This window comes from Thamnophis sirtalis, unplaced genomic scaffold (assembly GCF_051295495.1).
Source record: "Thamnophis sirtalis isolate CommonGarterSnake01/CBP01778 unplaced genomic scaffold, rThaSir2_p1.2 scaffold_1, whole genome shotgun sequence".
NCBI lineage: Eukaryota > Metazoa > Chordata > Lepidosauria > Squamata > Natricidae > Thamnophis > Thamnophis sirtalis.
In genome coordinates this window covers 143066139-143078601 of record NW_028261381.1, presented here as the reverse complement: position 1 = coordinate 143078601, position 12463 = coordinate 143066139, and the positions used below count along the sequence as shown (strand labels likewise).

At 36.0% G+C, this 12463-nt stretch overlaps 1 long non-coding RNA gene across 4 annotated transcripts in view; it reads right to left on the bottom strand.

Annotated features, from left to right (window-relative positions):
- LOC106542443 (uncharacterized) overlaps positions 1-12463 on the bottom strand; it is a 115296-nt gene that overhangs the window by 57559 nt on the left and 45274 nt on the right. The gene's annotated exons all lie outside the window — the stretch shown is intronic.

Sequence of the window (12463 nt, the reverse complement as noted above, 5' to 3'; positions counted from 1 at the left end):
AAAGTTTAAAAAAGGCTTCTGCTGACAGAAACATATAACAGTCATCTCAGACATTAGATCTCAAAGTCCTTTGACATTAAAAATGCCTCTGTTATAGTTAAAGTAGCTTGGGTAGAAAAGAAATGTTGTTTATTATGAATGTATTCCAGAAGAGATAGGATTTGACTTAAGGAGATTGTTTCATACACTATCCAGATAATGCAGGGGCCAAGTTGTCATTTCAACAGATTTGGAGTGGTGGCCAAGAATTACAAAATAAAATAGATAAATAAAACCCTACTATAATTAACTGCAGTGGGCTCTGCATATTGCTAGGGGAACTTGATACCAAGTAAGGGTCTTAAAAAGTTGAATTCCCATGGACTTAAACACAAAATTGTGAGGATGGACTATTATTTAATTGGTTAGTTCTGCATTTTTAAAATATTTAGTTAATGGTCCATGATTGCAGAAAATCTGAGAAACGCTGTGCTAGACCATTCTTGTTTTAACTGGGCACAATAACCATCTGCTTCAGCCAGATTGGAGCTGTTTTTATTGCTTTTAATTTGTAATTACTTCACATTTTGTCCTACTAATGTTGCTTATGTAAGTTTTTCTTAAACTCTAAGTGCAATTATTGTTTTGGTGGTGTGTTTCTAATTATTGCTGAATAGTTTTTTTAAAAAGCAGATTATAATATCAAAAAGTAGAATACTGATATTTTTATTTAATAACAATAAATTAAAACCATGTGTATGTTTAAAATAAATTAAGCCATGTTCTGTTTTACCAAGAAGTAGGCTTAGTTGAAAATCTTTTATTTTCTCTAGACATTTCTTATCCCAAATGAAATGAATAATCAATTTAAAACATTGCCCTGATTTTTAAAAAAAATGCATTGTAGACTTCCATGATAATTTCTCAATAATTTCTTCCATGGCTCCCAAAGTTTTACCTCTCAGGACAGGAGTTTTGAATGCATACGTTGGCTATTTCTTTTTTAAAGTCTTCCTTCACTGAAGACAATGGGGAAAACTGGCTTGCTCAGTTCAAACTAGTGGAAACCCCTGCTCCCTGGAATAGGGGGTGGTTGGAATATGGAGAATGGTAGAATTTGGAAGGTGATGATTTTGTAATAATGCATAAGCTTTGGATACCCAAAGCCCCAGGTTTCATTTGTGATTTCCTCTTGGAAGATCCTTGTATAGAACTATCGTCAATCAGTGTAAACCACACTTAGTTATATAGGACAGGACAGGACAGGATAGAATAACAGAGTTGGAAGACACCTTGTCTTCTAGTCCTACCTCTGCTTAGGCAGGAAACCCTACACCAAATGGTTGTCCAATTTCTTCTTAAAAACTTCTTAAAAATGTTGAAGCATTCACAACTTCTGGAGGCAACTTATTCCACTGATTAATTGTTCTAACTGTCAGGAAATTTCTTCTTAATTCTAGGTTGCTTCTCTCCTTGATTAGTTTCCACCCATTGCTTCATGTCTTGCCCTCAGGTGCTTTGGAGAATAACTTGACTCCCTCTTCTTTGTGGCAGCCCCTGAGATATTGGAACACTGCTGTCATGTCACCCTTAGTCCTTCTTTTTATTAAACTAGACATATCTAATTCCAGCAACCGTTCTTTATAAGTTTTAGCCTCCAGTCCCCCAATTATCTTTGTAGTTCTCTGCACTCTTTCTAGAATCTCAACATCTTTTTTATTCCGTGAATGTACATGAATTAATGACAAAACAACTTCCTGTGTTTCTACAGCAGGACCTTTATTCTGTTTTGTCCTTGCATCAGAAGTGCTTAATTGAGCCATTACTGTTAGTGCAACACTTTTCCTATGTGAAAGTTACCTATTCTGAAAGCGTCATTGACCTGGAACTGTCTTCCTCCAATCAGCTGGGGGTACATGATTTTGCCTTGTATTTAAACAGGATGTGTTAATGATTCAACAGTCACTAATGCGGAAATGATACAACCTCCTTTTGGCAGGGCTTGCCTATTGCAGTATTACTTCCTTCCAGTAAGGAAGCTCATTTCTTTGTAAACACAATTTATTTTTTTAGATAGAAACTAGAATGGGAAAGTTTGACTCCCTCTATGAGGCATAATTTAGCACAGTAAAGTAGTTAGCACAAAGAGATCTAGCATCTACTGTATATTTAGGCTTGGAAAGTCTCCTCTCTGAAATAAACTGAAGTGAGGTAAGGTAAAATAAGATAAGATATGAAAGGCGGAATCTCTATGGGGATTCTCAATCATCCAGGTCATGGTTGCTCAAAGGTGATTTTCAAAGGCAACTGGATTTTCTTGGTTTTTTTTTCTTTGAAAACATTTTGCTTCTCATCCAAGAGGCTTCTTCAGTTCTGAAGCATCTTTGGGTGTGAGAGGCAGTTTGGTATAGTGACTAAGGCACCAGAAACCAGGAAACTCAATTGTAGTCCCACCTTAGGCACGAAGCCAGTTGGGAGATCTTGGGTAATCGATCTCTCTTAGTTGTAGGAAGAAGGCAATGGGAAACCAATTCTGAAATCCTGCCAAGAAAGTTGCAGGAACCAGCCCAGGCAATCACAGCTCAGACATGGAGACTTAATCAAGGTTCTTAGTTCAAGCTCTCAGTTCACCAGTTGATCTGACAAATATGTTCTCTGAGCCTGTCCACAAGGCTGAACCCAACTCTTGTTCTCATAGCAATGGATTGTTGTGATCCTGGGCAAAGGAATATTTTGAGGCATTGATAAGGATCAATCAATCGAATATTTATTCAGTCATCAGCATTACTGACTAGGATGTAAACTAGGAGTTGAGAGTATTTTTCTATTTTCTATATTATATAATTTTTGGGAGTTGTGAAAGAAGAAATCACAGAATTCTTAGCCAGCAAGGACCTTGAGGGAGTAAGGGAAGTAGGGATTCATGCATTTGAAGGGTATTTGTGTTAGAAAAGGCTGCCTTAAAATTATTTTCAAAACACCAGACAGTTTTGTTCTTCATAAAATAATAAAATGGTCTAGACTTCCAATTCAGTGTTTAACCTTGCCTCTCTAGACAACAGCCCCTTCCGGAGGTTCAAGAGTATCTTTTTTCTGTTATTCTATTTTTCTAACTTTTTCTTCTTTCTTGTTGACTCTAATAACTTTTCATAAAATGTTATATTAGTTCTACCGGCTACACACATTTTGTCTTTGGAATAGTGCCAGAGCTGCAGTAAGAAACAATCTCTTCCAGTATAATATTTAAAGTATAATAGTCATTTATGTTCTCAGAGAATTTAATCTGCAGATGTGCTTAGAGGAGCAATACTAACAAATAATGGATTACAGTTAAATATATACAGGAAAACAAATCTTTAGAGTGAATGGAATTGAATATTTCATCTTAATCAAAAGTGTTAAACCATCCAATGAAAAACAAGCAAGTAAACTCTTGTTTGGTAACTCTTCCTTCTCTCCTTTCCCTCCCCTCCCTTCCTTTTAAAAAGCATATATATCTTTATCTTTCAGATAAAACATACCCCAAATATACTTTATCTGAAAGCAGATGAAAAGTTTTAAAAGAGGCACCATGGCACAGGTGGTGGATTTAGAGAAGTTGGGGAAGTTGCATGTTGATATGTGAAATAAGATACAAATCCTACCTGTGATCTATTAGATCAGGGGTGTCAAACACACATCATCATGTCGTCACCATGTGACATATCATGTGGGAGTGGCCAGTGTGTGATGCATCCAGCCCATGACCTGCGAGTTTAACACCCCTGTATTAGATGAATTATTGTAAATTTAAAAAACGTTGGTGAGGGAAAATAGAGAAATTTTTTAAAAAACAATTTCTTCTTGGAATTACTGGGTTAATTTCATTAAAGATTGGTTAAAACTTAATTTCTCTGCTGCTTTAAATAAAGAATAATTCCAACAATTAGTTTGTAGTTACCATATACAATTGAAAACATTAGACTAGAATAGCATATATTCCACATCTTGAAGAAAATTGTTAATATTACCAATCATGGATTGTAGTTCATGTGTAATTCCAACAAAGACCAGCCATCTTCTGTTATTATTTCAGAGTGGCACCCACTTGAAACTTAAAATGCAGCTGTTACCAACTAAAGTTCAATTACTTAGACTGCATTTTTGTTTCCTTAGCAGAATAATTTTAAGTGAACACAGTGTGTCTGGGTACATGATAAAATAGAAATAATAGCACATTGGAAGATCTGAAATATCATTTGCCTGCAAGCAAGAGCTGGGGGGACCATCAAATAAAGAAAGTAATATAAAATGAAGAAGCTGAAGTGCCCTGGGACTTTAGAATTCAAACAGACAGATACCTGCTGCATAACTCGCCAGACTTCTCAATCGTCGACAAGAAAGACAAAAAAGTCTGAATAGTGGACGTGGTAGTACCTGGGGACAGCAGAACAGAAGAGAAGGAACTGGAGAAGATAACAATATTCAAAGACCTGTAAATAGAAATACAACTGTGGCAAATGAAAGCAAAGGCAGGACCAATAGTAACAGGTGCCTTGGCTGCAATTGTAAAACAAATGGAACACCATTTGAACAACGTCATTGACAAATTCACCATCAGTCAATTGCAAAAGGTTGCTTTACTTGGAACAGCTTCTATCCCATGATATACATATCTGTAACATCATCACATATCCACATCTGCCTATCCCAGGTCCTTGGGAAAAACTTGATAGGCAGACAAAAGCAATAGCAATAGCAGTAGACTTATATACTGCTTCATAGGGCTTTCAGCCCTCTCTAAGCGGTTTACAGAGAGTCAGCATATTGCCCCCAACAATCTGGGTCCTCATTTTACCCACCTCGGAAGGATGGAAGGCTGAGTCAACCCTGAGCCGGTGAGATTTGAACCGCTGAACTGCTGATCTAGCAGTAGCCTGCAGTGCTGCATTTAACCACTGCGCCACCTTGGCTCTTTTTAAAGCACCAAATCCAGTCTGAATATCTAGCTGACTGAGGGATGAACCTTAGTGATAATAGTGATGATGAAATTACTAATAAAACTAAATACAAGCAGCTCCCAAAACATCTGCCAATGTTATATTGGACAGGTTTAAAAACCATATTTGCTCAATTATCTATTGAGATAATTGTTCTTATCTCAATAGACTTTCCATTATTGAATCATTAAAAACCATTAGTTGAATTTTAAAAAATCTGGCCTATAGGTAACTTCAGGTAACTCCCCAGGATCTCTTTTATTGGTTAGAACTCCACAAATCTTTCTGTTTTTATTTTGTGGGTCTTTTTAAAGGACTTATAAAGGTTTATGCACGCAATTCCTCTTTTAGCCCACCAACCCTCTTCCACAGAAATATCCTAGTAGTCAAGATGGTATCCACAGCCGCCATTTTGTCTTTTGGGGATTGTTCCTGTGGATTCCCCTGCTCCTTCACATTTGTTTTGTTCTTAATTCTTTCTGGAGTGTAGCAATCAAAATCTAACAGAGATCATGCTGGATTCCTCCCATTGTTTTGTTTTGTTTTTTTACTTCAGGAAAGCTATAGAGACTTGGAATGAAATATTATAGGAGAAAGAAACAGAATAATAATAATAATAAGAAGTGACTTTATTATTTATTTATTTAACAGATTTATGTGCAACCATCTTAACGAACAAGTTGTATAAACTAATAATAAAAATAAAGGATTCACAGAATTGGAAGAACTGCAAAGATCTATCCATGGCAAAGGAATTGAAGAGTTGCCAGAAGTAGCTCAACTGTAATGGCAAATCAGGTGGGGTTGATAGTAGAGGAAGCCAACATAGCTATTGAATCATTTCATTCCCAAACTAGGCATCCTCTCTGCTTTGTCCTCAGAAGGAACAAAGCCCTTTAACTAAAAATTAAAAGCAACAGAAACTGGAACAAAGAATATCTATCTAGAACAGCAAAAAACAACAGGATAAAATTGTCTGAATAAAGACTTGTTCCAAAGAAAAAACTAGCATGTAATAACAGATGCCAATATTGTAAGAAACATTCAATTGCAATTATAACAACAGCAACAAAACAACAACACCAACACCCAAACAGTGCACCAACATGACATAAGAGGTTGGAAAATAAGGTCAGATCAGATGCAAGCAAGCTGGAACAGATGAAAGAAAGGAAGCTGAATAATACCCAATCAAGAAATATTACACCTAGAAACAAAGAAGGACTGGAATGAAGAAGCAAATAACAGCTTATAGCCAAGAAGATGAGCAGATGTGAAGTTATGGATCAGAAACTTCTTTGCCAGTTTATCTATAAAGAAACTGCAACAAACCAGCCAATACCTTAACAGAAAATGTTAGAAGAGACCTTCTAGTCCAACCCACTGTTGAGACAGAGAACCGTATTCCATTTCAGACAAATGATTGTCCAATCTTTTTTTACAAAACTCCAGTGTTTGACACCCACAATTTCTGGAGGCAAGTTGATCCACTAATTAATAGTTCTAATTGTCAGGAAATTTCTCCTTATTTCTTGATTAGTTCCACCCCTTGTTTCTTGTCCTGCCTTAAGGTGCTTTGGAGAATAGGTTGACCCACTCTTCTTTGTGGTAGCTCCTCAAATATTGGAATACTGCTATCATGCCACCCCTAGTCCTTCTTTGCATTAAACTAGATATAACAATTCCTGCAACTGTTTTTCATATGTTTTAGCCTCCAGTCCCCCAATTATCTTTGTAGTTTTTCTCTGCACTCTTTATAGAATCTCAACATCTTTTTTATATTAAAATGACCCAAAGTGGATGCAACATTCCAACTGTTGTATTATCAAGGCATTATACAGTGGCGCTACATTCTTGATTCTATATCTGTATTAATGTAACCTAGGACTGTGCTGACATTTTTGGTGGCTGCAGCACACTACTGGCTCATATTTAAGTGATTGTCCACTAGGACTCCCAAATCTCTCTTGCAGTTACGACTATTGAGCCAAGTACCACCTGACAAAGGAAAGAAATAGTGCAGTTCTGGGACAATCAAAACAAATATCATAAGAATGCAGCTTGGATGAAGGAGAAGAAATTTTTTTGAAAGGAAATACCTTGAAATGATCATGGAGAAAAGGGCAAGGAAGATCAAGAATTGGTCACCCCCAAGCAAATATGAACTGCATGTTTTTTGGGGTGAAGCATCTTCCGAACAATTTAGCAATATATTCAAAGAGGTGGAATGAAGACTGAATAACATCTTATAAAATATATCTGATAATGAAAGATCCAAAAAGGTGCAGCACCAGGCAACTACAGGCCAATTACCTGCACACTAACAACTTTCAAAATGGTAACTGGTGTTGTAATTGATGCAGTCCAAACAGCATCCAGTTGAAAATAAGCTCTTTCCACCTGAGCAAAGCAGTAGAGGGAAAAATAGCAGAAGGACAAAAGATCAGCTCCTAACTGACAAAATGATTTTGGAAAACTGCAAGAAAAGGAAGACCAATTTGAATGTAGCTTGGATTGATTACAAAAAGGTGTTCAACTCCCTGCCACATGATGAGCTAATCAAGTACTTAGAAATAAGAAAAGTCAATAGAAACACTATACGCTTTATACAAAGACCAATGGCAGAATGGAAGACACAGTTGCTATTCAAATCGGATAGACAGGGAGAGGTTAATATAAAAAGAGAAATTTTTAACAGGAGACTCATAATTGCTATTCATTTGTCATTGCATTCATTTGTCCGTCATCAATCCTGAATAAGTTGGGGCATGGCTATCAAACATCAAAAACATGTATCAGACTACCCCACCTCTACATGGATGATCTGAAGCCGTATGTAAAAACATCATCTGAAATAGTATCGTTGCTCAATCCTGTCTGAATATAGAGCCAAGATATTGCAATGGAGTTTGGACTGGACAAATGTGCCACATTTGCCTCAACAGGGGAAAAATAATAGAACCGAAGGAATCAAGATGTTCTATGGCAATAACAACAAGTGTCTAGATGAAGGAGATCACTATAAATATCTGGGCATCCTTCAAGACAACAACACCAAGTACACTGAAGTCAAGAAGAAGGTTAGAAGTGAGTATATCAAATAAGTGAAGGTCTTAAAGTCGAAGTAGAGGAAATACCATCAAGGAAATTAACACTTGGACAATTCCAGTCATTAGATACATAGCCTGAACAGCAGACCGGATTCAAGCTGAACTAAAACCTTTAAATAGGAAGGATGGAAAAATCATGATGATGAACCTCATGCAGTGATGTTGACAGATTCTACTTACCAAGGAAAATTGGTGGGTGTAGAATGTTTCAAGTGCACATAGAGTTGAAGAAGAAAAAAGAATATTGGAAGAGTATCTGAAGGACAGTGAAGACGATCCACTGAAGCTAGTATATCATGAAAGCTTATTGAATGCCCCAGAAACCAAAATGGTTTACAGGAAAGAATATAAAGGAGATATGGCAAGGCAACCCACTACATAGTCAGTAAATTAAAAAACTAGGAGACAGAACAAATAACAAGAAGACATGGGAATAGCTAAAAGCAGGAAAATTGAACAAAAAGGCAGATGGGCAAATTTAGGCTGGAAAAGACCAAGCCTTAAGAACAAATTCACGTAAAGCTGGAATTGAGAAGGCAAACAGCAAATTTAATCTCTGCAAAGAAGCTGAAGAAACAGTGGATCATCAATTAGCTGTTGCAAGAAAACTATATAAACTGCAAATAATGGCAATCAAAATCACCCTCAATCAATTGCAAAAGGAAGCTTTAGTTGGAACGTACATCCTGCAATGATCCCTTTAACACAAACGATACACTTAACACCACTAAACAACATCTGTCTATCCCAGTTCCTTGTGAAGATGATAAAAATACAAAATCCAATCTAAACCTTTGACTGTCTGTACGACCAACAATAATGCACCAAGAAAATCTGCAAAAGCACTTTAAAATAATAGAAATTGAGAGAATCTCAACTCATCAATTGCCAAAAGGTTTATTACTTGGACTAGCACATGTATTGTGAGAATCTTACAGAGACACTTGCTGAGATGGGTGGCTATAAAAATCAAATAAATAAAAACATAAATAAAAATATCTTTAATTATTGTAGATGTTTGGAAAGGATCTATGGGAAGTCAAAAGTAGCAATTCCACTATTGGTAGATTGTATAACTAACAACATACAACAACAACAACAATACAATATAAACAAATGAAAGCACTAATTTAAAATGATTAAGGCACCTCACCAAGTGAAACAAAGTCATTGCTATCAGTTCCCTGTAGCATCCTGAACTCAGTGCCCAAGAGAAAGGCCAGGTCATGAAAACCAGCAGGATTAGGACAATCTAAATCTCATGGAGGATGCTGTTCCACAAGACAGGCTTCATAGCAGAAATGGCACACATCCTAGGTCCCATTAGATGACATTGTTTCAATAAACACATAAGAAATGAAGGACACAACCTGGCACCTCCTTGGTGTGTTAGGCTGCAACAGTCCTTCCAGCCTAACCCCAAAGCACCAGGATGAAAAGACTTTAAGATTCAAATTATAGTCTTTTTTACTAGGAAGTAAGCTCTGTTGAACTGCATAGGATTTTATTTCTGAGGAAACATGTTCAATCTTGGTCTGTAAAACGTTCAGTACTCTCACTGCCAAACAAATGTTAGCAATGTTGGAAAATATTTGGAAAATGTCACTGATGTGGAAAAGGGGCCAACAGAAGCAAGTAGGAAGGAAGTCAGGGTGAAATAAAAGCGAGGTATAGCAACACAGCTGTGCTGTACGTGAGTAAAATTTTAATCCGTGGAAAAAAGTATATACCAGGCAATAAAATAAAATAATTATGGCTTCATCTGAGTGAATCTGTCCCTTCCTCTAGAATATTCCGAGTACAATTTCGTATGCCTATTAAACATTTTGGCAGTAATTGGGGTTTTGGTATTAGTAGGAGGTCAGTCATTTTGCTGAAGTAATTGTTGCAACTGTTAGAGCTTAACATGATAAAGGAAGCAACAATCCGATCTGGACTCTAAACCTTTGTGAGGAAAGAAAAGAAAAAAAAAGAAGCAATTTAGCCAATCATGTAAAGAGCTCAAAGGATTCTGGAAGAAGGCAAGAGAGATGGTATTAAAAGTGTTTGGCAAGGCATGTCATCCAAGAGGAAAGGTTAAGATAACTTGGCGTCCCTTGCCAAGTTCAGTAGAAGAACGGACGGGGCCCACGAGAACAGGAAGCATAAAGGAATGTCATAAAGAGGACAAGGATCAATTATTCTCATTAGTCAATGAGGGTGGAACAAGTATAATTGGACTGAGAAGAAAGGGAAGTTTTAGGTTAAATATTCAGCAGGGCTGTACTAGGCCTGTTCAACAAAGAGGTAAATTGCCAGAAGCTGTTGTATAACTGCCTGAGCCAGAATTACGCAGAGCAGAACCCACATTTTCAGGAATTGTTATAGAATAATTAAACCAATCCTGTCACTGAGGGTGTAAGTGAGTGAAGTCTGTTCTAATACCAGTAGCTCTGAAGGTCTAAATAAAGCAGATTCTCGAGAGGATAAAAAAGTTGTTTAAGTTAGGCTTGGTGTCAAAAAGCTGTAATGCTATTTTTTCCAAAATTAATTATGCTCTTCATCCTAATGTGGATACTTCTAAAAATGATTTTCTTACCCAGGTGTTGTGCTTATAAATTTAGCACAATATAATTATTGTTTTAAGTTGTTCTATCTTATTCTAGATAGAATTTGGAATAAAGGGATCAAGGTTGTAAAACAGAAATTAAAGGGAAAGGGAACATAGATTTGTGCTTGCTTATGACTCATTTCTGACTGAAGTGTCCTGTAACATTCTGACACCCAAATTAGAAATTTTAACTTATGCTGCATGACAGTATAGTACGCACATAAAAGTTATGTAAGGATAAATTAAATAATTAGTAGTGTGGTCCTTCAATTATATTTTGAATAGTGTCTAATAGAAAAATTCTCCTGAAGCTTTTCTCATTTAACTTGAAAAGAAAGTTGCTGTTAAAATTTGTTTAAAGAAGACAATTTCACAGAAATTCTCAAGAAAGGAGTATGGTACACTTGGGCTAACTTAGTGAGGGAGATGTAGCCAAGAGATATGTGAATGCTTCACTATATAAATCTCTTTCCAGTAGTATGAAATTTTTCTGGCAACATAATTTATGTTGAAGGAGAACATTACGAGAGATTTTTTTCCTGTTTGTAATGCAATCCTACTGTTGCTAAACTATCAAATAATTTATCCTCCTTCTGAAGAAATCGAAATAAGCCACTACGGTGTTTCTCTGCCCTGAAATTTTGGGAAGAACTTTGAAAGGTCAGCCAAATTGTGTTCCCTTGTTTTCCCTAATTTGAAGGTTCAGATAATTATAATTTGCTTGTGATTAGCCCTTTATTTCTGATTTTGTATTATTATTGGTTTTCTTTCAATCTTTGTGATTAAATTTGTTCACTGGAATGGGGTAAAAATAAACATCTGTTTAAAGAATTTCAAGTACAGAATTATAATTGGTTCAAGAATTCAAGTTATTAACAAGTTGAAGTACATGTGTATGTTAAAATTAGCAGACAATATGAAATACAGAGGATGTATGGTTTATTTAAAATCTAGTACATCTATATTTTTTTTTGAGAATTTCCAGTAGAGAATTTAAAAAAAGGGGAAAAAAACCAAACCAGCTATTGTTACTTCTAATAAAGAATTCTTTCAGATTTAAAGGGAAAACAATGCTAAAATCAACAAGGATTTACTGAAACACAACCCACACACCAGAAAACAACATCCTTAAAAGAAAACCACAGAAAACAAAGATGGTATGTAGTGCTTTACTACTAGTTATGCACATTACCGGCAGCTATTCATTGGAAGAAAACCCTGAGAAATAAAGATGGAACAGCATGAAATAAAGCAAATGGCAAAATACTAAACCAAAACAGGTTTGTTAAAAGATGAACAAAAGTTGCATTAGGATTTGGTTTCCACTTGATTTGGGCAGCTTGACAGAAAGATACATCAACAGTGCTTGCCTTGATAAACCTGAAAAGCCAAAGACTTCCATCATTGAGAAGCCTTCTCAAAGTTTCTGCACACTAAGAACCTCTGGATTTTTCTTCTTCTCATGGCTAAAAAGAGTTTCTGTACTTTTTCTGGGCAATAGAATGTATTCTTGGTGGAAAGCAGTGTGATTCCTTTTGCATAAACCTAAATATGTTTTGCTCATGCTAGGATATTTTGGAGCTAAATCATAATTTAGTTCATAATTCAATGCAAGAAGTCCTATATGTTACTTTCATTTTTTTCATACTTCAATGCAAGAAGTCCTATATGTTACTTTATTTTTTTATGCTAGTAATATATAATCCTACATAGGAGATGATTATCCTGCAATCAGAGTCTGAGACTAATAAAATTATGACTGATAAGTCTAGGTGATGTGGTAACATTTTAATTTGAGGCTTTAT